At 38.1% G+C, this 24,206-nt stretch overlaps 1 protein-coding gene across 12 annotated transcripts in view; it reads right to left on the bottom strand.

The window, feature by feature from the left end:
• Nucleotides 1-24,206, bottom strand: part of TENM3 (teneurin transmembrane protein 3) — a 699,726-nt gene that overhangs the window by 596,975 nt on the left and 78,545 nt on the right. For all 12 annotated transcript variants that reach the window (XM_072406090.1, XM_072406089.1, XM_072406092.1 and 9 more), the window contains exon 2: nt 13,288-13,352. The gene's annotated coding sequence lies outside the window, so the exon portion shown is untranslated. The remainder of the gene's footprint in view (nt 1-13,287; nt 13,353-24,206) is intronic.

Here is a 24,206-nt window from a genome sequence, read left to right as displayed (position 1 = left end):
GGTATTTAATTGGGGGGAGTGGCTGGTATGCAGGGGGAGTTTGGTAGTAGAAGGTAGTTATGACAATGGTGTTTATAAGGGACGGGCTAGAAGGTCCGAGCTACCCGGGTCATGGGTTGGTGCACAGGATCACCCAGGAGCACAGTCATGCCGGAAAAGAAAAGGGCCTTCCTAAAATATGTCAATGTTCAGTCTAGTGGTGGGGCTGTGGTATGGTTAACACTACCTCATGCCTAGAAACAACTTCCATGGGTTTCACAACTGAGCCTGTACTGGGCCCAATTTATAAAAGCTCTGCAAGACTGGGGAAGATAGACTGCCATAAATAAACCTTGGTAATGGAATGGATTCTTTACAATAAATGTTTATTTGGCAAATGTTTTCAATTACCAAATCTATTCCAGGTTTGCTGGATTATCCAGGTTCACCCATGATATTCCATTTTATCCAGTCTTGGAGAGCCTTATTAACTCAAATCTGCAGTGTCTGACCTGCGGCAGCCCATTAGGAATATATAGGGACATCATTAAGTAGTTTAGTAGCACCCATGCAGCAGTGAGGGCATCCGAGCCACATGGAACTGCCTGGTCCCGAACACAGTCTTGAGGTCTGAACACAGCCTATAGGTTGACAATGCACATTTATACCTTTCTTTTATCCTTGTCAAAAGAATGTGCACAACTTTGTGCTTTTCTAAAGTTATTTCCATAGCATTTAGGCAGCCTTATAAAAAAGGTTCTAAGTGTCTAATTTGTGTCCAACAAAACGCCAATGATTATTGACATCTACATTTACAGTGGAGAGCAAAGTCAGTACAAGAAGGAACATAATGAAATAGGTGTGTGCTAAGGATGTAGTTAACCACAGCATGTTTGGTGGAAGGCAGTAACAACCATAACCACCAATATCTACTTTTAAAAAAACTGCAGCTTTGTGAGGTTAGCAGATACAGGTTCATAGCCTAGAAGACATATCTGAAGTAGTATTAGTACCTGGGAGTGATTGTTGCAGTGTTTTGCCAGTTTCATGTCATACCAGAACTATCTGTTGACACTTATTATCATATAAGATTACAGTTGTTCACCTTTCATATACCCAACATAGTTTTCACTTACATAGTTGTAAGTGACAAAGACAAGAGCAAATACAATTCAGAAGGAGCAGAACTGCGATCTTAATGTGTTAGGTGTTGTATTTGTTGAACAAAATTCAAGTATAAACCAAAACAACACGGACTGGATTGAAAATGTCATTCCAAAGTCAGCATGAGCAACACAATAGTATTTTGTAATGATTGACAAAAATAAAAATAAGATGTGTTCACTCCAGCACATGGCTCGCCTCTGAATCTATTTATTTTAAAGTCTTTCTAATCCACTGTTTTATCAGATTAGGACACAATCTCACGGCAACGGGTAAATTCCACAGCTTAGCTGGAATATTACAGCGCACTGATTAACCACTTGTGATCATCATTTTCTCTTCAGAGTTTGAGTCAACACAAGTTCATGTCATTCAGAAGTAACACCCAAACGTAGGAAATAATCCAGAACCGTCTATTGAAAACTGGGCTGTGATGTAAATGTACACACTTTTTTTTTTATTCCTTTTAATGTTTTATGTTATTACTACACTAAGGGCTCTATTTATAAAACAAGGAATTTGCCATTCCCTTAAACATTCGCTGGTGAGGATCAATTATTGCCATTGAAACAAAAGAAACCAGAAGGTTCCCACTAGGGAATGTTTGAAGGAATGTCTGATCAATTGACTCCTAAAAGGAAAAAGGAGGTGAATGATGTTCATAGTCCACTTTTATTATAAATAAACATGTGCAAGCGGCATCCTTGCATGGGCACTTATTTTACTTTTAACCCTGATATTTTTCCCACAGCTCTTTGCAGACACCTCAGTGACATCTGCCCCTGTTGTACATAATGTCATACATGTATCACAGTCTGTCCAGTGACTAAGGTAGCATCCAGGAGGTGCCCAAAACAGGATACAAGTTCAGTGTGGGTGGAAGCCAGGTGATTTACCTGTATGTATTCAGGCTGTGAACTTTTGGGCAGGCAGTGCAGTTATTGCTACTTTTGTAATGCAGTGCACTGCAAAGCGGATGTGTTACTATAGTATGTTGGGCCGTCATTAAAAATGAATGGCACCACAATACACTACACATATAGGGTGCTTTACCATGACCCATGGCTGTGAATTGGCCTTTGGGGTAATCTGATAGTTAGTGTAAAGCCCTCTACAGACAGCAGATAGATATCAGATTTCAGTCGATCAGAATGATCTTTTATGATTGTTTCCAGTGACTGGGGAAAGAATGAACGCACAGCCCTGTTCTGTTCTATGGAGAGAAGAGGATATAGTAAGAATGGCACCCCGCTGCACTCTCCTTCATAGAACAGCAGTTGTCCTTGCTTGGATGTTTATTGATCCACCAAGATGGATTGATGAATGGCATAGGAGGAATGCTGTACACACGATAGATATTTGCCTGAGATGATCACAACTGTTCGTCTTAGCTGACAATGATTTAGTGTGTGTATGAAGCTTTAGGGTTACAGGAAGCATTTGTCAGAGTTAGATTTACTAAACTGATCCAAGAATAATCACACAACAAGAAATGTGATTATTCAGTTCAGTTATCCAATTATTTATAAAAAAATATGTTTTTATCTGCACATAACTATATAAATAATACAAATATTTGTACAATATACTAGGCGTTAGGGCTAATCCTAGGGGTACACATGGGGTTACCATTTGATATATTGGGAAAGCTAGTTTGAGGGCAGCTGGAGGGAGTTCCAAAAACTGCCAACACATTCCCTAAAACCTGCCTAATCACTATTCCACCATACTGCCTTGGCTTTCCATGGCTTGTGATGGTTTTATTCTTTTTCAAGAAATAAGGAAAAAGCCTCATCCAACAACCAGGACTGCTTAGATTTGGATTACTTCTTAATGCCCAACTAAATACAAAATGTAGCAACTGGTGGACAGAATGTCTGTTTTATGGGCAAGCTGTACTTGGACATCACACTACAGGTACGTGCTCACATTGCTGAAATCAGCCAATTGGAGGATTTACATTTCCCAGCATCAATGCATTACAATAAAAAACATGTGTCTACATGAGGAGGTGGAGGACTTGTAGTCACAGGAAGTAGGTGGTGAGCAAAAGAGGTCTTGGTAGTCAACAGATGCACAATGGGTTTTTTATTTCCTAACGTTCAATTTCAATGGTAATACTTATAATTTAGACTAATCAACATGATTGCTTTAAGAATTTGCTGTGTCAATTTAGGGTTTAGAGCCAGCTGGCTGCAATGCACGTCTGAATGAATCCTGGATTCTTGTCTACTGCTAATATACAGATCTCTAATTCACATACACATCAATGTGTAAGCACAAGTTCACTCCAGTTATCCACTCAAATATTCTTAAGAAACCTTCATTATGAAACTTGACAGACCTATTCCTGCTCTGTATTTATATTTGTTATGCTCTATTTTCCCATCCTACAATTTGTTCATTAGTCTATACAATTTACAGCATAGACAATTCATATGAAAAAAAAATGAAAGACATATTTTTTTCTTTTTAAAAAACCTTTATGATTTGGTTAATTGTGAATCATATTCTCTGTCTGAACTTTATTGCGACATCAATCCTTCCAATTTAATTTTAAAATGCACACTTTTGTGTTAATGAACTCTCTTTAACAAGTCTTCTTTATGTTTTGTGTGATGATTTACACCTTTGTTTTCTATTATGTCACACTTCAGATATATCTTTGCTTCTAATTTGGACTTTTGGGGATTGTACAAAATATCTGCCTGTCACTTTCTTCATTATGTTGTTAAACTTCATAGGAAATCATGCACACTTATTTATATGCTGCAGTAATGCAAAACTTGAAAGAACAGAAAGGCATACATTAAGAAAGACTGCAAGACGTAAAAGCGTAAATACTAGAAAACAGAAAACCTGGTTAGACTTTACAATCTCAGGGGCTCGTGTATTAATGCAATTTGTCAAAGTTCAGGAAGGAATAGCAGCAAGAAAAAGTGTCACTTAGTCTGATGAATAATATTATGTACTTTAAGGACAAATAAACCTTAAAATCCAGTTTGCCTTTACAGAAAAGGCATGATTTATGTTACTAATACTTACATCATTTATTGTAAGTTAAATTTACTGCACCAGATCCGTCATTAGTGCTGTATTAAAAATACACACCAGGTACACTATTCTGACACCCCTCTGTAAAGGTAATATGTTACTCTCACAGTCAAGGCAAATTTTATATGCACAATATTTCTATATTATATATTGCTGCTAGTTTATAGAAAATAGCAGAAGTACCTTAGTTAAAAATTCTCTTTTGTCTTTTGAAGCCATTATCTTAACAGACACATTCCTTACCGAAATATATCAGCATATAAGGCACAAACACTTCCTTTTCTGGAATGTTTCATTCATGCTGCAAACTAGGAATTACAACAATGCAGATCTTTTGAAAGGAATTCATCTCTGTGTTTCAACAACATTAAAAGTAATTATAATGAGTTATACTTTAGAACACCTATATTATCAACCAAGGAACTCAGACAGGTACAGTTCTTTAGTATATGATCTGAAGATGATTCTTCTGAGAATTAAGTTACCGTATATACAGTTTTCTGGGAGAAGTATCACACTAATATATGCTCACTAATATATGCTAATATATTCTGGTAAAGAACTTTTCTTCTATGTAAAGACATGTACCTCACACCTCTAAAGGGCTGGGGTTATTCCATCATCTGAACTGCTGTATAAATCAGCCAAAGTGTCATCCAACTTGACCCTTTTGGAAAACACCTTTAGGAAAAAAGATGTGGATATCTGTGTCATCATTACTGGCTAGATACTGGGATGTTAATTTGTTAATTATGCTGTGATATGTTAGCTAAGTGGCAAAGGTCTCCAGCATGGAAAAAAACAACTACTAAAAGTACACTCTGAACAGGTTTTTTTTGTTTTTTTTTAGTCTATACCAACCGGTGTTTAATGTAACTGTTACTGTAATCTCATATCTCCATGTAATCTTCTTTCTACAATAAATACCATATACTCTATATCCTACCTAAGGTTTGCTGTCTTCTGTTTATTCAGTTCCCCATTTACCTGCAAACTGTGACTAAGCATTAAAGCTGCAGCAGATATCCTGAGCTCACCCTATCCCCTGAGTGACGGACTACAAGGATCATCAAGCCCACTCCACTTTATTTGTGGTGCCCTGGTCCTTCAATTTAGTTGTGTTCTTTCTTTCCTGACAGTTTTTGGTTCTTAGCTTTATGTCTGGGCATTTCCCAGGGGGGTCTTAGTGTAAATACAGTCTGTCCTGGAAAGCCTATGTGCTGATACAGTGTGTGAGAGGCAAAGCTGAGAAGGCCACAATCGTTATTAATGAGGTATTTTGCTAAACTTAAACTCAGTGAGTCATGGTAATATAAAGTTGTACCTATTGTGCTAACGAAGCACAAACACAATACAAAGAGGTCTGTGATTTAAAATACTATCGTCAGTTGCAGAGGAGAACTGATAAGTTAGTAGAAAACTGGGTAAAGAGCTCATCATGGGGGGTGGGGTGTATAGAATGAAGACGTGTTAGGATTGGCTACATTTCAGTGCCAACACAGGAGACAGAGTTGGTCTGATTTCAGTTAATAGATGATATAAAGGATTATCTGCACTCTATATAGTGACTGCAGACTATGAAAACCATGTACTGGAAGTCCCCGGGTTACATACGAGATAGGGACTGTAGGTTTGTTCCTAAGTTGAATTTGTATGTATGTCAGAACAGGTACATTATTTTATTAAATTAGGACAGATGTTTGTCTCAACATATTAGGCAGCGGGGTGTCAGTTATTGTTAAACAACCTCACAGTGAGTTAATCACAAACAAAGCAAAAAAACTTTATGGCGCCTAATGAAGTCATGCAAACTGCCCCCTCCAAGCTTCCGTCTTGCACACAAGGGACAAGGAAAGCCCCATTCATATCTAGAAGTGGTCGGTATTTCGGATGTCCTTAACCCGGGGACTACCTGAATGTTACTTTAGATGATCAGGGTCACTGTGCTGAGCTTTAAGAGCTATAAGATCATCCCCGTCGTCTTTGCACTGACCCTGCCTGCCTTTGATTGATCACTGCTCACAGAGACTGGTGGAGACTATGGACTCCTCCTCAGAAAAAGAACACAGAACAAAGTTAAGGTAGTTAAAAAGTACTAGGGGCCACTAGTTTAGGAGGGAAGACTAGGGTTTAGCTTTATATACTTTAGACCAGGGGTGTCAAGCTCAAATACACAGACGGACGAAATTAAAAATTTAGACCAAGTCGCGGGCCATACTTGAAATGTATTTAAAAAACAATTAATCTCAATATGAAGAAACAAGAACAAATGTGAAGAGCATGCAGTAATATACAGTGGATTGATCAATTCACTGCATAATATTGCATGCTCTTCTCATGTGTTCTTGTCTCTTCTTATTGAGATTAATTGTTTTACTTTGCCCAAGAATGCAATGTGAAACCAAATAAATTGCTGCATTCGTTTAGTTTCAAATTGCATTCTCTAGCACAGTATAACAACTAATATAGCAATAGCTCAATGATAATTCCTGATAATAATAATCATAATAATTCCTGATCATTGAACTTACCTGTCAGTATAAACTCCGCAGGGTCCACCCATAGGCCCACCACTACTGCAATCCATAGTACGGGGGCCACGCATAGGCAGAAAGGCCACTGGTCTAGAGACTCGAGATTGTACACCCGTCTATAGAACAGCAGTTTAATATGAATTGCAGCTCGCCCGCCGTTACTACGGATTGCAGCAGCGGCGGGCCAGCTGCAATTCATATTAATAATTCTTTTCGGGGCCAAAAAAAAGGACGTGCGGGGCCAGGTTTGACACCCCTGCTTTCAACTATCCCTGAACATAACACCCCACTTTTTTCGATATCAGCAAAGTGAATAATCTACAATCCTTTCCTCTTTTTTCCCTAAATGCTTTTCCTTGTGCTAGCATTTAAAAATAACAAATTTACTCTCCTTGAAGTGTAGATACGAATATTTACAGCAATGTAGCACTTTTAATAAAAAGTACATTTATTTATAAAGAGCTGTACATTACACCACCATAAGGGATAATTAATTATTATTAATATTATTAACAAACAAGATTGATAAAATGCCAACATAATATGCAGCGCTGTACATTAAATAAATGTTGCAAATTACAGACGAATACAGACAGTGACACAGGAGAAGAGTACCCTGCCAAAAGGACTTTCAATCTAAGAGGTGGGGAAGCAAGGTACAATAGGAGGGGGATATAGATTAATGGGTGAGTAGTTGGGATTTTTAGAGACAGAAGAAGATGGGTAGGCAAGTTTGAAAAAAATGAGTTTTTAGTGCTCTTTTAAATAACCAGAAAGTGGGAGCAAGCCGGATAGGATAAGGAAGACCATTCCAGAGAGTCGGGGCAGCTCTAGAAAAGTCTTGGAGCGGTGCGTGTGATGAGGTTAGGAGTGAGGAAGTCATTAGTAGGTCATTGGAGAAGCAAAGGGAGTGGCTAGGGGAGTATTTTTCTACCAGGTCAGAAAGGTAAATGGGACCAAAACTGTGGAGGGATTTGAAAGCAAAGCACAGGAGCTTGACTTTGATACGAAGGTGAAATGGAAGCTAGAACTACAAAAAGAGGCAACTAAAGAACACCGGTGGGATGGATGGATTAGTCTGGCTGGAGCATTCATAATAGATTGTAGAGGAGAGACCTGGGTAAGTGGAATATCAGAGACAAGGAGGTTACAGTAGTCCAGATTTTATCCAGGTTGTGTTTCAGGAATCGGTCAGACATTCATGATAAGATGGCTGACAGGCAGCATGTGACCTAATCCAGGACTGAGGGAGACAGGTCAGGGGTGGACAGATAGATTTGAGTGTCATCTGCATACAGATAGTACTGTAAGCCAAAGGAGGATATGAGACTACTGAGAGAGGAGGTGTACAGAGAAAAGAGGACCGGTCCAAGGACTGACCCTTGGGGAACACCAACAGGTAGGAGAGGAGGAATTACCATTTAAAGAAATTTGAAAGGAGCGGTAGAACAGCAAGGCAGCAAACCGAGAGCAGTGTCACTGATACCAATGGAGTTCTTAATTTCAATTAGAATGGGGTGAACAACAGTGTCAAAAGCAGAGGAAAGATCAGGGAGAAGGAGGAGGAGGGAAGAGTTGCCTTGTGACTTAGCTCTGATGAGGTCTTTGGCTACTTTAGTAAGGGCTGTTTCAGTGGAATGGGCACCTTGAAAGCCAGATTGGAGAGGGTCAAGGAGAGAGTTGGTGTTCAGATAGTCGGTGAGGCTTTTATAAACCAAAACCCACTTTACTTGCAAATAATGAACAGTGAGCCCCAACTGCAAGATTGTTCATTTTACCTAAGGGATAAAAAATTAGGTAAAATACTTACCTTATTCCTTGCTCACACATGCTTCCTCTCTGCCATATTACATTTTTGCCTAGTAAAATGTGAATTACATCTCTATTCTTATGTTTACTTATCTGTGAATACTATATATACCGGCTCTGCATCTTTTGTGTCCTATCTGATCAAAGAGAGGTATTTGTTGAGCGCAGCTTTTTGTATTCCAAACAGACATGTTGGTGATTTGCTGAATAAAAAAAGAGACTGGCTATTTCAAGTCAGGTTGCGTTTATTTAAGTTTAAATTCTTGGAAATTATAAGTCACAATGTGGAATGACAAGATGACAGATAAGATTGCCTCAACACTGACAAACAAACCATCATGCAATTACCCAGGGCTGGAAGGTGCCCCTTCACTTATATGCATTTCATGAGAAAGCAGAATGGGAACTAGGAGTGGACAGGCACATTCTTAGACCAACCTTAACCAGGAACTGTAAATAATCCTCTATATTTCACTATTTTATGTACATTGACAAATAATATAGCTGCACCAAAGTATTCACAAATGGAACAATAATCATGCATTTGGAGAAAAGAGCTATAAAGATGTGCACAGAGCAGAATCATGTAGGAACTAACCAAATTCCTGTTCACTAAACTCTGATCTATAAAAGATTCTTCATAGTTGTTATAAAAAAGAGACAAAAGAGAATGTGTGAATGCTCCTACATGCCTTTAAGTACTTTTGTCTGTACTGAGCTATGGGACAGGAGATCTCTGATACAAGGTAGTTACTCTATTACAGTGTTTCTCAAGCGTTTTATCACGGGGGAAGCCATAAAATAACTTGCATGTCTTAGGCAATCACTGCTGTAGTTATTATATATCCACAGCTCACAGTAAACTAGTGTGGTGGCCAGTAGGAAGAGTGTCTCTTATATTGCTGGCCAGTGGGAAGAAAGTCACCCTTACAGAAAGTCAAAACGATCATTGGTGTCAGTAAACTGACCTGAGAATTACAAATTGCTCATGAATCTCCCAGCAACCTCTGGAGGAACCCTGGTTGAGAAACACCCCCCATGCCATGAAAAAGTAACCATCTGTGTATGTGCATACGTCATCGACCAAAAGAGTCAAAGACTTCATACCCAGACGATTGATGCACCAATAACAACGAAGAGAGTAGGGATTACACTGGATAGGATTGCCATGCAAGACGTTAAGTGACATAAGTCTTACCATTGTTGCATAATAAACCCACTCACATGCATTGACTAAAGTTCTGCTTTAAACGGGCAATACATATAGCAATACAATGATGCAATTTCTATATAATCTTCATTAAAATGATCAAGTCTGTAATACAAGAACCCACGTGAACAATAAATTCAGGTATTTTATGGTGGTTCTTCTATTGTATATTGTTCACCCGATTGTCAATTCTAAGCTTTAATCTGAAGACTTTCTGTTTTTGGCACAGCTCATACAGAGTCATATTATTCCATTAATATTAATCTCTGTTTTGTCTATCCCAAAAAAATTGTCTGTGTGATAAAATGTCTCTCTCAGCATGTCATCAGGTTTCTTATAAAAACACAAAAAAAACATAATGTTGATCCATTGGGTCTTTGTAAAGGTGACAGTTTATACTTGCAGATATCATAATATATGGTATATACAATCTACACATATGTTCTGTATTTCCTATATACTATAGATACAAACTGTAGACAGTGGAGATGAGTGAATCCGTTAAACTAGGTGAATGTATTACCTGCAAATGTTCTGATTCTCCAATAAACATGCAGATTTATCCAGCCTGCTGAGAGTCATACAATTGACTGTATTCTCCACTGATCACACAAATATAGAGGGAAATATTCAGGATTCTCCTGATCCTACAGCCCTAACATACTGTCAGCATACGGTTTTTATTCTGTTTTTGATATTTTATTTCTTCCATTATGCTTTTGCTTAAAAGATTCAAGTTCCTTTTTTTCATGTGTTGACAAGCAATATAAACATAAAGGGACCCAGCTAACCACACAGAGAAATACATAATGCATGTATGTATGTTTACCTGCTGGTTTTGTGATTCACATCCATCCATATGGTATGTGGGAATGTCAACACCATTTATCATTTCAACCTGCTGTGTACCCTCTCTAATCATTGGACTACCATGACCACAGCTGGCATACTTTCCCTTTTCTAAGCTACGCACCTCTCTCTCTCTCTCTCTTCTCCCAGTGCCTGAAAACAAGCTGGACTGATAAAAGGCAAATGTTAACCTACCACATTCTACCTTACATACCATATTAAGATATGTTTTAACCTCATCTCAGTTTAAAAGATACAAATTTATTAAGCTTTCAGTAAAAAGTATTTTTTAATTGATGTGGCTAGTGTTTCAACATTTGACTGTAATCTTTTGTATAGCAGCCCTTATATTAGGCGAGGGCAGGGAATGGAGCCAACCAGGCCAGCTAAATTAACACGTGCTGCTAGTAAGGCTTTGTGCACGTCAGATGATTCTCACCCGATACGAATGGGTGGGCTCGATATGGGCGAGAAACTGACATGTGTACAGAGGTCACCCGATGGGGACAACAACCACTATACAAGTAAAGGAAGATGATCACAGTGGGTGCCATTCACTCGTTCACTCCCACCCGTCTTCATAGAACAAAGCGGGGAATGTGTGTGCCGCTAGGACGCAGTCCTGTTTGTTCATCTTTCACTAGTTGTGGCTGGAAACCATATTCCCTGATTAAAATTGCACATGTGAACGCAGCCAATTGGAGTAGAAAGCAGAATATGCAAAAGTGCTAACCTTACCGGTCTTCTGCTGCTTTTTTACTATCTAGTCAGCAGGCTGGAGTAAGTGCAATTCACTTGGCCCTGATGTGTGGCAAAGCTATAAAAACTTATGGATGGAGAGTGTGTTTAATGATTCTCAACCAATAAATAATTGACCTAACTATCTTCTTACCTGGAATATGTATGCAGCTCAGCAGGTCTGACTTTTCTCTGACTTTAGCTGCTACATAATTGATAAAAAAAGCCCAGGGACAGCCAGGCAACCAGCAGTTTGTGCCGAAATCATTCTTTTTAATACAAGTTTTTTTTAAATCCAGTTGCTATGGTTTTCTGCATCTTGCTGTCATCATTGCTATTTGCACTGGTTTACTGATCAAACTCTGAACTCAGCTTTCATCTTATATAATCCTTTCTTGCTTACAGCAAATATCTTGTAAGAACGGGTGGAATGATTTGTCTCTGTGTTGCTCTCTGCTGGCTACAATGAACTCATTCAGTGAAAGAAAAAGGCAGTGTAACTTCTTGCGCCCTGTCAGCATTCATCTTTCGTAAGTCTGGATACGTTAAACTGAAGTCTGATTGGCTGCTATGGGATACTAGGCCTTGTACATCCCCACTTCTCGGCCTGAACTGATAAGGCCGTTTTGTTACTATGACAGCTAACGTTATTCTGTTAGTATAGAAAATCCAAGATGTCTTTTTAAGGTGCTGGATTCATGCCTGGTTTTTTCTTCCGAGTTTTACTACCTAATAGGTGACAGCCAAGGAAAAGCATGTAGCTGTTAAAATATGACCCCCAATTCTGCAAACTTGAGCAGAACTCCAACCTTGGAGCTGGCACCTTAAAATATAATTGCAGCTCACAGGTAGCAAGTGCTAACTCAAAATAATTACAGATTTGCATTTGCTAGTATATAGATCTCTACAATCTGTGGGAAATCTTAAATTCATAGGAGTACATAAAAATAAATGGGCAAAATTAATATATATATATATATATATATATATATATATATATATATATATATATAAATGTTCCTATTGAAAATGGCTGCCAGATATCCAGGATACTCATACTTCTGGCATGAAATGCCACCACAGAAATATTTTTAATCCTATCCAGTGGGTCTACAGAACTTCACCCACCTATATCTGGCCCTTACTAAATACAAGGATGTATTGCCCCCATACTGTACATAGCGAGGTGTCCGTCTGGAGCTGTGGTAGTATTCTTGTGATAATAAGCACCAACCTTCTAGCAGCAGCCCCCGCAAGAAATTAGCAGCAGTGATGATAATACTAAGTAGAGGGGTGTCCAAATACTAAGGGTCAGGATAAACACTAATATTCCATTTAGTAAAGTATGTTATATAAATAATAACAAGATGACTTTGTTTATATGGAAATCCTGGTCTGTATATGGCTCTCAGGGAAAGAAATTGCACAATCCTGACATCCTGGGTGTAATAAAAGCCATTTCTTGATACAAGAGAAAGTTCAATAAAAATAAAGCTGGAACAGGCTCAGGAGGAGAAAAGGAAACTTTAGGGGAAAATTGTAGTAATGCCTTTGATGCTCACTTGAACTGCACATCATAGGTATCATAAAAGTAACAATATCATTTTTTTATCTGACTTATAAATATATAAACACTCTGAAATGAATACAAAAATTAAACTCATATCACATTTTTCATTATAATTACCTTTACCGAAAGTACTTTGTTAACAGCACACTCCAGCATAGGGCCCGTATAAGACCTGTCTCATTGTGTGATTTTACTCTACTCTAATTCTTTTTATAAAAGGTACATATTGCAAGCCCACATTTACATCACAAATTCAACTCTCTCTATAAAGATAAATGACAAGACAACTGTGTGCATGCAAATGTATCATGCAGCATTACATTTATTACATTCGCTTTGGCAGTAACATAAATAAGAAGCTTGTGAGACAGATCCTTTACCTTTGATGCAGGTTGTTACCAGAGAAGGTTTACACAGGCATGGAAATTACATTGTTGCTTTGATTCTAAAGAAAAAGAAAAATAGAAGATTGAGAATGTTTTTAGCGCCAATTGATATTCACAGACAGACACACATAAGAGAAATCAGGAACAATACATGCATGCTGTGATAGCTCCTTCTCATTAGCCTCCGCGTGCTCCTATTTTAGGTCCCCCTATAGCTTTTTACCAGGAGCAATTTGTACAAAAAAATCAAAAAATAAAAACACACAGAGTTTTTGTCATGATTGACACAGCTGTCATTACCCAAGTTCTCCTAATGGAATTTAAATACTGCACATCAAATAATGTTTTCCACAGAATGACAAGCAATGAAAGGTGTCTTCTCAAACCACCCTTCTGCATGACTTTATGTAGAGTGATTTCAGTATGGGTCAAAACCTGCAGCATGCTGTCCTTTGTTTAAAATCTATCACATAAATCATTAGCAAGGATCCAAATTTACAGGGAGCAGGCTTGCCAGGTAGAGGATATAGGGGGAGGGGGGGGGGTCATAGGTATACATGGGTCTCTGGAACACAAGGGTTCATAGGAAACACAGGGGTCATAGAGGCAATACTCTCCATCAACTAGGGTGCTGGGATGCACTGCATGCGTGGTAGTTATGTCATCCCGGCCTGGCCAATCAAGAATGTCAAAGATCAGAGCCAAGAAGAAAAGAAGAACATGGCAGCACCTGTAACGGGATGGGTGAGTGGTTTTAAAGAATTACGATCAGGCAGGTAAGGTTAAATTTACGGACATGTCTTATTGTCTACTTATCACGAGAGCTGTCTCCTGGTTGGTAATGGTGCTGACTCTCTGGGCAAAATTTGGGTGCCAAAGGAAAGACATATTGACTTGAACTGTAGACAAAACAGGAAGTGAGATGAGCAGTTGCCACCAAACTGGTGTATTTTTGGAAGGCTTATTTTATTTTCCTGTTCCAGTGACATTTTTATTATTTTGGATTTGGGAACCATAGTGAGTCACCATAGTGAGGGAATACAGACAGCAATGAAAACCTAAAAGAAATTCAAACCTTTCACTGCGTTATTTAAAACGCTCAAGAAATATTGGCCTTAAATGCACTTTATTGAACCTGCATGCAGCCCCAAGGCTGCCAATATATTTTATTATAAGGACCATATACAAGTAGTGCCTGAATGACCCTACTACACATTATACCGGTGCAACCAATAATCAGCTGAGCATATATGAGTAATGGCTGCTCTTTTTTACACATTAATGCAATGTCTTGTTTTTTAGAAATTCAGGTGACAACAAACACATTGTACTGTACATCACAATCAATGATTTTCTATGAAATAATTATGAATCTTTCCCTCTACAAATGTAAATTTGTCTAAACATTGATTATGGCAGTTGCAGAAAATACAGTTTGTCATATAAAAGGGTATATCTTTCCTTCTACATGAGAGGAGTCTTCTTCTTCTTGTAAAATGATTATGTTGTGTCACAGACTGTGGCACCTCTGCTCAGACATCAAAAGACTCTGAGCGCAGTGAAGTCAGCTGCAGCAATTTGAGTGAAAAGTTAACACTGTGTCACGGCAAAAGATGTGAAGAAGAAGAAAAAAAAACTGTGCTAATGAAAGGCATTTATGAGGACAAAGATTAGAAAACAGCGCATATGTGGAGAGTTGAGGGAGAAGAAGTTGACTTAACCTTTACTTGTAAGTGTGCTCAGAACCAATGCGTACCAAGTACAGAATAACAATGCACAGTAGACAGGAAGGGTGGTTACAGAAGCCCAACACCATGAAATCGCCATTTACTGGTTGTATCACTCAAAGAACAATCATCCAAAGCATGGAAGATAGTAACCATGAGAAAAACCACGTCTATTTTTCAGCTACGTCTGCCTCCAGTAGACCAAAACATTGGCCCAACAGCTAAATAAACAAATGAAATATATACTGCACTTTAGGAAGTAATTTTATCTACCAAAGGATTTGTATTTCTGTTCATCTTGTCCTGAAGTTTACACAACTATGGCACAGGTCACAGCTTTGTCTGAAAGGGCAAAAGAGCTCTCTGCTGCAGTGAGTCTTATGAGTCTTGTCCCTCCCCCCTTTTACTGACTGGACAGTGAACAAAGAAGCTGTGCACTGATCAGCCCTTTCTTCCATGCATAACAATGCTGCTTCTCCCTCTCCTAATCTCAGGCCAATACTACATTAATTACAGGTACTTGAATGCGTAGAAGCTACTTGTAGTGTCTTCCCCAGGGCAGCCATTTATTGGAATGAGGGAGTGGCAACAACACTGCAACCTCACTGCCAGACTGAACACAGCCTTTCTAATGAAAAATAATTTCCTAATAAAACAAAAACAGCTGTATTCATTTTTTATCTTTTATAGTTACCTAGAGTTCAGCTTCAAGAAGCCAAATGGAAATTAAATGATCCAGCACACAGATTATAGTGTGTCAAACTTTGTTTAGCAGGTGTTGTAGTAAGTGTCCAACAGATGGAGCAGTCAAAAAGATCATTAAAGTTTCAAAGACTCAGCAGCCTTTTGGCATAAGCAAACAGAGAATATTTTATTGTCATATTGTCTATATACTATGGCTTTAACACAATAAAGGATTGCCAGTTTGAGTATGCTGGTGATCTGATGACACAGCTGGTACAATTTACAGCTTTAAAAGGGGACACTAAGAATGTTCTTCTGATTCCATTTTAAGTACCTTCTTTGGATGGGAAGCTTATCTACCAGAAAAAGCTTGCGGTTCATCTGTTTGACCCAAAATTACATGCAGTATGCAAGCTTACCTACTGAGATGGCATATGAAAAGCCTGGAAGGCCTCAGATTTGAGAGGCATTGGCTCAGATTTATTAAAGCTCTGCAAGGCTAGAAAGGATACACTTTCATCAGTGAAGCTGGGAGATCCAGCAAACGTGGAATGGATCTCTTCAAAGACATTTGCTAGCAGATGTTTTCAATCCTGGACCAGATAAATTCTAGGTTTTCTGGATCACCCAGCTTCACTGATGAAAGTGTATCCTCTCCAGCCTTGGAGAGCTTTATAAAATCAGGCTAATTGTTCTCACGTTTTAGACATGTTCCTGGAATTGATTTGTTCCATGAAAATGCTATACTGTTCAACTAATAAATGCATTTATATTTAGAAATTTAGTCCTATTATGGATTCCTATTGTGTTGATTATATGTGAAGTTAAACAAAGTTTTTTTACCTTTGTTATAATGGTTCTGCCGTGTGTAATGGACCATGGAGCCATGTAGAATTTACCAACTTCATTTAGAACTTACAGTTGTTTACCTAGAAGTCTATCTGCAATTTTCCTATGTTCTCTATATCTCTCCAAGATCAAAGAAGATCTTAAAGTAAACCTGAGCCTAGATCATGCACATGAAAGTATTCACATATTCTGAACAGGCAGTAAAAGCACTTTATGGTAATGTTCAGACAGTTGTTCAGAAAGTAAGAATGTAAAAATAAAGTTTAAGCAGTCTTATTAGTATCTTTGCCAAGTGTCTATGGTGTTTTGTTTACTTTTTTTTTGTCAGCATCCGTAACATCAAGCAGCAGTCCTTGTCATGTGCTTATGGCAGTGCATTGCGTGAATGGCATTTTTTGGGTGTCAGTTTTCTTTGTGTTGTCTGAGTGAGGCTGCAATGAGCTGTAGCTTTGCTGGTAATCTTTCCTTTCTGGATGTCTTGCCACCGTCATTGAACTTGCTACTCTTTGCTCCAATATAATTAAAGTTTGATTTCTGAGCAACAAATCAACACCTTCCAGTCATTTTTACGGTGCTCTTGTTGACTCTAGCAATAATGCTACTGCCCACACATCCACCAAAAAAAGAAGCCAATCAACTATACTATCTGAACTTCTTGGTTTGCTCCTATGCTCAATTATGACAATGATACCTCTTCAGCTTTCCCTTGCAATCAGAAACACATAAGCATTCATCCGATAAAGCCCTCATTCATCTCTGTATTCATAAGCATTGTGAAGGAATACATCTTCATATTTTATAGCTGTATGTGTTTTTCCATAAGAACAGAACCTTGGCTGGTTCCCAGGTCTTTATTATACATACCCAGCAAAGGTTTGTGATTAGAAATGGCTGAAAACTAATCCAAGACTCTGTGAAATTTAAGAATAAAAACATTCCAATAATTACAGCTAGAGGGGCTAGGGGTGATTTGTAATAAAGATCTTTTGCTGCTTGTTAAAAATGTATAAATAGTTTACAGTTTATATTCAGGACACATGTGCATTGTAAGTTTAACAGATATTCAGAAACAAGGATTTAAACTTTATGACCAGTTGGGGGGATTTCCACAATCAGGTATTTATGGGAAAAACAAATCCTTTAATGTGTTTACAAAGGACTCAGCGAGTAGTACCCTCACATTCCTACTAATCAGATGTTCCAACAAAGCTTCCAATCAGCTTCAAGGCTAGCACTGCTCAGAGGCGCTCTTCGTTTTCTAGAACAATGCAGCCTGACCTTGAAAACTTAACAAAAACCTAATGTATTTTGAGAAGTGGTGGCCTTGGAGCTGCTTAGCAGACTGCTGCCTAATGTACATGAAATAAAGCAGTGCTTGCCGTAATGTGAACCTGTGCTCAGTTTAAAACTTTTACTTGTAAATGCAGGCATTTGTTAACATGCTATGTGGAAGAAACTTGTGCATGTATTAGCAAAATACTCTGTCTGCATCCCTTTCTGATTAGGTTTTGTTTCTGAAACTTGACTTTGCCCGATTTCTAGCTTCAGCCATCCCCTATCCTATGAAAGAGCCCTTACTGGCCACCAACGAAGTCCTTTTGAACAGTGCAATGGCAGCTGGAAAGGGACACAAAAGAGGCTTTACAGGCTAAAAACAGGCATCTATAGGGTTTTTTTTTTCTTTAGGCTGAAATGCAGGCAAACCTCCAAAATACAGAAAAAATACATATAAAGGAGGTGTTTACCGTTTTAAAAGTTTTTAATTTATCTCCATCAGAAAGATCATCTCCGCAACAGTCAAATACGAAGTTTAAAGTTAGATTGTGAACCCCTCCGACAGTGACATGACTACTAATTTGGAGAAATTGGTATTCATTGCAGACAAGAATAAATGGGAATTTTCTCTTTTGTTCTGGGTAAAGGATCACTCCAAATATACATAAGTCTGGAAAATACAGTTAACATTTTGACCTATTTTGCTGACACTGACAGAGTAGTTTAGATGTAAAAATCATACTATTCAAATAGTAACATTTGATCCCATCTTGAAACTGATGGATAAGAAAACAAATGCTAATCATAGTAAAAGTGATTTCTGTAAGTATTTTTAAAAAATGTCCTCTTTCCAAGTCTTCATTGTATGTGTCAGGTATAAAGAATAATATGCCGAGCACTAACTAAAAGTGCAATTAGTCGTGATCTTACTTTTGTTGGTTTATTTTGTGGTTCCACTTTTTGCGGTTTATAAAATAAGCCTGGTAATAATCTAGCTCAGTGCTGTCCAACTTCAGTCCTCAAGGGCCAGGTTCCACACAATTTTTTAATATTTTCCTGACAGCAGTGAATTTAGTAAGGTGTAGTTTACAAAGAGCCAGAAAATGACTTTTGGTGACGGTGACTTTTGGTGATGGTTTTGAAAAGGGTTGCTATGTGTGTGACCCATCAGGATTGGAGACAGACGGCTTTCCTCGAGGTTCTGTACATCTTTATTGTCTACTGATATTGAAATCATACCAACCAACCCTAATTCAGACAGAAAGGGAGTGCAAAGCCTCGCAGGATACCTATGTCACACATCCCAGGAGGCTCTTGGCTGCTCCTTCTGCACAAGTCCTAATTTCAGTGCCCCAAAAAATTGCATATCTCACACGCATATTTCATGTGCGGTAAGATCGGCAATCTTTTTTCCCCCTCTACATCACCCAAACTTGCATCTGCACAGATCGGGTGACGCGGGAAGAAGAGAGAACATGTCCACATCTGGCGCAAAGGAAACGCCAGGCCTAAGACGGATATGGGGGACCCAACCGAAGAAACCAACAGATAGACATATCTGTGGGATTAAAGGTGTATTTTTTGTTTTGAGTTTAGTTCTGCTTTAATGCACTTATCCTATTGTTGTCATATACCTGCATACCTTGAGCTAAAAAGTGCCCCTCTTCTCTATTTCTAAACATTGGGAGTTTTGCTGAAACCATTATAAATAAATATTGTCGGTAATAAGCTACATCCTACATATGTATGCTGCTTAGTCTACAGATTAAGGCAATATACAAATTCAACACATATATTGCAGACGTAGGTGAAGAAAGTAGCTTTCATATTGGTCACATTTTCTCAGAATCATATCCATTAGCTCAGAGCTGATGCTCTGCAATTCCTCATTTTCCACACACACACAAAGTGAGACACTTCAGAAAACGCAGATGGTCTTTCTAACCAGATACATTACAGTCTGTCATTTCTTATCAACAGATCTGAGTCAGTACTAATGAGAGTAAATATAGACACATTTTACAGAGACAGCATGTATTAAAAGCCTGTCCTGCAAGTGGCTAAAACGTGTTATTAACCCCACACCATGTGTAGGATGGTACAGGAAGATAATATAGAGTAATAATATGAAGAACATGAAACAACTTCCAAGTAATACATGTACAGTGTTAGGAAACACAATTTTGTATGTTTAAAGTTGTATTTAAGGTGATGGGCCCCCTCCTGAGCTGCAAAGATTTAGTCTACACACATACCACCTATAAAAACACATGTAAAGGAGAACTTAGGTTTAAGTTACAGGAAAATATTGGAATAAAGTAAAACTACCCAAACCCCTACTGCACTGGTAGGCTGTAGCACTATAATTTCAGAATGTATTTTAATCTGCTGCACCCCAGAGACACAAAACGTTTGGAAGTTCTAATAGTGGCAGGCATTGGGCAAGCTGAATACCATCACCTGTACATCTATATACACCATCTCCATGATGGACAACACTGCCGAAACAGCTGGAAGAGGAAAAGACAGGGTAAGGTCTTTATAAAGCAAAAATGAGGTCCAGGGCATCACCTGGAAAGATGTTTTTCCTTAAACTGTGTGGAAGTTTGTCAGGATTGTAAATTCCTCATTCATGTCACCAAACCATTAATTTAGGCAATGATATTCCCTTAAGATATGTGCATTTAAAGTAATTTAAGCATGTGCTTAACTTGTAAAAAAAAAAACAAATCATTCTATGTTAATCAAGCATCCATTGCACAGAGCAAATGTGAATGTGATTGGAGGAAGAGATAGTAATGATTTCAATCTCAGCTATCGGTGGCCTGTAAAACTGACCATATTTCTCAACTATAGCATATGTTACAAAGAGGTTCATGATCTAACTGATTGGGTATCAATAGAATACCTGAAAAGAAATTTGGATCCTTTTTGGCAGTTCCCATATATGTATCTCAATTGTGTATTTAGTGGTTCGCCTGGAGTTCAGCTTTAAAAAGCTCTGTACCGTTTCAAATTAGGCTATAATACTCTAATTGGGTTTAACAAAAAATCTAATGAAAACTAAATTATATTGTAGACAAATTAGAGGCACATAGCTGCAGCCGCTTGCATGTACTAACAAGAGAAAACAGAGGTTGGGAGAAGTCTGGAACTGACACTATAGTTTGTTGAGACGAGACGCAGCGTATACTCACTGGCATTGAAAGCAGCCTGATTGAAAGCATCTACTCACCTGCTGTCCAATAAGATTTTTTATAACTGGTATCTGGAACGTGGAGGCCTGAATGTAAAGCACAGAATTGCTAATAAAAACATCAATTTTATGTCAGTTATTACCGCAGAGCTGCTTCGTTTCAACAAATTAAATACAGCAGATACAAAGCAACCAGAATCACCTTGTGTGTCTCTACTGTTTGACATTCTTCCTGGCACACCATTTTTTTATTTTGTTTTTGAACTCAAAGCAAGAAATGTCCAGTGATACAAAATCTATTTAGTGTGTAGCTGTAAATTCTGGAAACTGTTCAAGGATTTACAGCGGTGTGGCGGCTGAATTTGCTGACTCTATTCATAGCAGAAAACAAGCCGACAGATTGCTAGAGCTACATGGCAGGGATTCCCTTTCATGCAAAATAGAGTATTAGTTAGAGGTGATTGAAGCAAAGGAGACTGGCACAGAGAAAAAGGGAAATGAGTGGGAAAAAGTTATGAGAGTTAGAAAACCGGTATAGATAAATGAAGCAGTAGGAGTCCTGCCACTGCAGATTACAGGGTATATAAAAAAAAGAGATCGAGCTCTGAAAACAGGGATACAGATTTTATCGTCTGCTTTATACGTATGAAAAGTACAGCAACAATAGGGCTTGAGAGCTCCCAGGGATCTTCTACAGTTGACCTTTTCAATCACAAACCCATCTTGGCCTTGTTTCTCTAGCAGCTGCGCTGTTGCATTAAGGACCACTGCTTCGCAGCTCTACCTGGTCCTTTCCAGGGCTGGCATGTGCTTCTATTTACCTTCCACTTCTCCAGAACAATACAGTCCTATTGCACATAGCCAGGGTACTGGTTTATGAAGCATGACTAAAACACCACATGCCACCATTAGGAATATGTGATGATTTAGCTGTAGAACTGTGCAGCAAATTGCACATAATAGCAACAAACAAAAAATATTTGATAGGTATATACTTAATCTTTATCTTATCTGAATCTATAAATTAGTCACTGTAATTCAGTACCCAATCATACATACAAAGAAGGGGGGATGTATAAGTAGGAATACCATTAGTGTAGAGGTAGACTATTGTAGCTATTTTTTAGGCTGACATAAATAAAACCACAAATGATCTCAGACCTAATAAAATTAGGTTACTAGGTTGATTTTGTAAACCAAAGTAATCAATATCTTGTAACAGTCCGGATTTGAAAGGGACATGCCATACTGGACATTGCAGATATTCCAGTACCCTAGACATTTCAAGGGATCCCCTAACACAAACTTCAAATATTGGTGCTTTTGTTTACATAATAAAGCTTGTAGGCTTAAAAAAAATACCTTAAGTCTCAATAAGACATATAAGATGTTTCAGTGCATGTACATACCCGCATGTTCACATCATGTATTACCATGCAATGTTTTAGGGCAGACTATTCATTTAAATGGACGGCCCAATGTTGCGGAGTGTGGTCCAAAAGTCAGCCCTCAACAAATGAGATTTGTGTTGCTGTAACATAGTGATAATGGGTGCTTTACTGCAACATAAATATGTAATCTTCCCCTAATGTTACTGGTTTATCTCTCACTAATCAAGCCACACTCACCATCACATTTTGTTTACATAACGCTATAGAAGGAATGTCTTTCGTCGGCATACCAAGCTAATCTGAAAGTAGGTATCATCCTGGTGTTGTAGTGACTTAGTGATTAAACAACGAGAAATATGACAGCATTGAGGAGGAGGTAACAAGGTGATCATCAAGGTTCATCCAAGTCTGTTTATCTTCTAGGTTTCTAGCAGGTCTGAAGCTCCAGAATTGACTTTGAATTAATCAACCTATTGATCTGCTGTCAAGTACAGTTGTTCTAGTGGATTTTTTTTTCTCATCCTGTCATTTTAGTTAAAAATAACTATTTACTGGTGAACCCTGAAACACCTAAGTACATGAAGTCTACATAATTACAAGCATTTATCCTATCATAGAGGGGAAACCATAATGGGAAAATTACTTTACTAAAGAATGTTGTGTAGCTTCTGGGAGCTCAAGTTATGGGAGAGGTATTCCCCTTATAAGTATTAGTATTCATAACCTAAAAACATACAGTTAGATTATGGAAGAGACATTAGATTGTGGGCCACTTTGAGGGACAGTTAGTGATATGACAATGGACTTTGTAAAGCACTGCGTAATATGTTGGTACCATATAAATACAAGTAAATATTGATAAAAAATTAAGTGCAGCTGCAGAAGTTTTCCACCCACATGGTTGGCAAATCTTTTGGTGCACTGCTCGCTATAGCAGCCATATTCTAATGTATGTACCTTCTATGTACCTTCCATTTTTTTAATTTTTAATATCATTACCCTCTGCTGTGTCTGGGACAATCAGGAGACCTTTACGCCTTAGAGCAATGGGCAGTGTTAATATAGGACACAAGATTACCTAAGGACAGTGCGTGTACCTGCATATGAAGGGCTTATAGTAATTTTCAATTAATCACAGAACCATGTAAAAAAAAATTCTATCACTATAGCAACAGTTAAATAATTACCTGATCAAGTTTCTCCAAGGGTTTATTAAAGAAAGGTTGTTAAAAACACAGGGAAATATATTTCAGAAAATTGCTAAGTATAATACACCCGTATTTCAATCTAGATACCCAAAATATGAAATAAAAAAACGAAAAAAAGAAAGTGTAGGTAAAATGCAGCTGCTAGTTTGAGTAAGCAATCAAATAAAAAATGCTCAATGGTTGTACATGTTTTTTTACTCAAGCATTCATAAACTATTGTGACTGAGTAGACTGGTAGTAGAATACAAAACAGAGCATGAGAAAAATAACAACAAAGCTTGGAACATCTTCAATGGCTGTGTGTTTGTAATCAAGTCAGATGTGCACTGATCAGGTGTGAAAAAATTCTTACCCCCCCTCTGAATTCAACCAAATGAAAGTGATAATTACAGAAATATGCTTGAATACTTTGGGCAACAATGCTCTTGTGCAATGCCTTCATAAGCACTTATCTCCACAATCTAGAGAAATTCCTGGAAACTCAGAAAAATCAGTTACTTTGATAAGGTATACAAATCTCTCTTTATGTTGTCCATAGATGGTCAATTCTTCCACTACTTTGACAAAGAGCTCCAACATTTGT

Source organism: Pyxicephalus adspersus, chromosome 3 (genome assembly GCF_032062135.1).
Source record: "Pyxicephalus adspersus chromosome 3, UCB_Pads_2.0, whole genome shotgun sequence".
Taxonomy (NCBI): Eukaryota; Metazoa; Chordata; class Amphibia; order Anura; family Pyxicephalidae; genus Pyxicephalus; species Pyxicephalus adspersus.
Note: the sequence above shows the minus strand (reverse complement) of the source record. Positions and strands in the feature narration are given on the sequence as shown.